The sequence below is a fragment of the Geotrypetes seraphini genome, chromosome 10 (genome assembly GCF_902459505.1).
Source record: "Geotrypetes seraphini chromosome 10, aGeoSer1.1, whole genome shotgun sequence".
NCBI classification, from domain to species: Eukaryota; Metazoa; Chordata; class Amphibia; order Gymnophiona; family Dermophiidae; genus Geotrypetes; species Geotrypetes seraphini.
Window position 1 is genome coordinate 138,378,713 of NC_047093.1, and position 2,474 is coordinate 138,381,186.

A 2,474-nucleotide genomic window follows, 5' to 3' on the forward strand; every position below is an offset into this window, starting at 1 on the left:
CAAAACAGTTCCCTGAGTCTAGGGCGGGGCAAATAAGCCTGCTGCTAGCACTGAGGATCCAAATGTGGCATCCAGTTGTGCTGCTATGTATACCCTGTAAAGCTTTATGAAAGTATGGAGGATGGACCATGTAGTCCTACAAATCTTGGGCGGAACTGCCCAGGACTCCGCCCATGAAGCCACACTCTCGTATTCTCTCCAAAACAATCAGTGGTTGCTTACCACACATGATGTATGCTAAAGAAATAGCCCTGTGAATTCATCTTGACATGGATGACTTAGAAGCTGGCTTCCTCAGGCAGCTAGGACTCAGTACAACCCCTCCCCCCAAAAAAAACCCCAGAATCAGACATCAGAAAGATACCTTCAAACAAGCATGAAGAACGAGAAGCTTTGATGCAAGATGTTGAGCCAAGAGAAAAAAACTGTAGATGATGCCTTCTACTCAACTCTTGACCTGCAGGGCGGTTCTGATGAGATGTTTATGTGGCACCTTTTTGTGAAGTTCACTGCAGTGCCCTGTAAGGTGCCCCACTGCTGTGTTGCCATTTCTGGGTGGCCAGCCCATCACTTTGCTGGCCCTTTTCACATCCAAAAGGTCTTGTTCTAGGTATTTGGGACTTGGATGATTTTTTGGACGAGAATGTGATATAAAGATAGAATTACTAGTGGTCTGGACGATCAAATGACTGGATGTAGAAGTAGACAATTTAAAAAAAAAATTTTGGATGTAGTTTTTGAGAATGGACATTTTGCCGTTGCCAACTTTGGGCAACTAGTGCCCTGCATCCAAATCAGACTTAGATGTTTCTTTTGATTATGCCCCTCCACATAGGAAAAGGATGGAAACCAATTAAAGCAAAACTTAAATGACCTCATAACTAGAGGGAGATTTGAAGACAGCTTCAGAGGTTGGGAAGTAAGACCAGTGTAGGGCCCCAAAATTGGCATGGAGAGACAGAGTAAGTATCCCAATGTTAAATCATGATGAAGTGGAACTTGTGCGGAGTGCCAGATTCAACTCTGGCCACCTTGTTGGGCATACTGGATGGCCTGTGGACATAAGCTGCCAAACATTTACTCTACTGTAAACCAGTGTATCACAAACGGTGTGCCTCCTGAGGATTCAGGTATGCCGCGAGACGCTGGGGAGGAGGAGAGGCGCCGGCTGACGGCCTACAGGACATGCCTTTCACGGCGAGTGGAACATCCTGTAGGCAATCAGCCAGCGCCAGCACCTCTCCTCTCCTCTGTGCGTCTTCCCTGCCAGCACCTCCCACTGCTGTCTCAGGACCTGTCTGGAGGGCCTTCACATATGTGCAGACATCGACGCAATGACATCACCCATGCGCATGACATCATAGCGTCAACGGCCACACACTTTCGGATGCCTCGAGCCGCAGCCACTACGTTTAGTGTGCCGTGGCTGGACAAAGTTTGCGAGACACTGCTGGAGATATATAGGTCAGGACCGCTGGGAACCTCTGCAGCACCAGAAGCCTTGAAATCCAGATCAAAACCCCATAAAATAATGACATGATCTCAGAGCAGATCACAAACACACCTTTCATCTTGTTTGCAGGAGCAAAAGCTGTGGGACCATGTGGCTCCAGAAAAAAGGGGCCGGATTGAGACATCCGGGTTTTACTTCCATTGAAAGCAACCAAGATGTCTCAATCTGTTCTCCTTACTTCCATTGCTTTCAATGGAAGTAAAACCCGGATGTCTCAATCTGGCCCCTTTTTTCTGGAAAATATGCTACCCAAAATTGTAAGAAAATATACCACTTATACTAGTGTTACAACCACATAAACTTCTTTTTTTCTTTGTTTTTTATCAGCACTTTCAAAAAGTCATAAAACTGTTCTTTTCACTCAGGAAAAAGCCTCAGAATAGGAGCCCACGTTTATGTGGTTGTAACACTAGTATAAGTGGTATATTTTCTTACAATTTTGGGTAGCATATTTTTCAGAGCCACTTTGGGTGACAGTTTTTGAGTTATTGATACCCTTTTTTCTGGAGCCATATGGTCACATCATGCCTTCTGCAGTCAAGCAACTAATGGAGAAAATCAAGCCTGCTGTACCCTTTCCACCAGAAATAAAGTTTATTTTTCTAACTGTATAAAACTAAATTCTGATTAAAATCTTCGTCTACTTTACTGCAAATAGATTCTACTCTCCCAGTCAGAAAGGATAAATTGTATTGTAAAGTGTGAATTAAATGTAGATGTGTCAAATTAAAACACTTTATTTAAAAAAAAAATATCCTTTACAATCATTTGTTTCGCTTCAGTTTCTAACTTATAGTAACAAACAACCACAAGGAATCATTCCACGCTCCCCCATCCCGGAAAATGCAATAAAAATAAAACGAAGTTTCGAATTCCTCGCGCGCCTTCGTCTGTTTTCCCGGCCGAAGCCATTAGGGCAGTCGCTGACGTCACGCACTTGTCAGCGCTTGCGTGCGCGGGA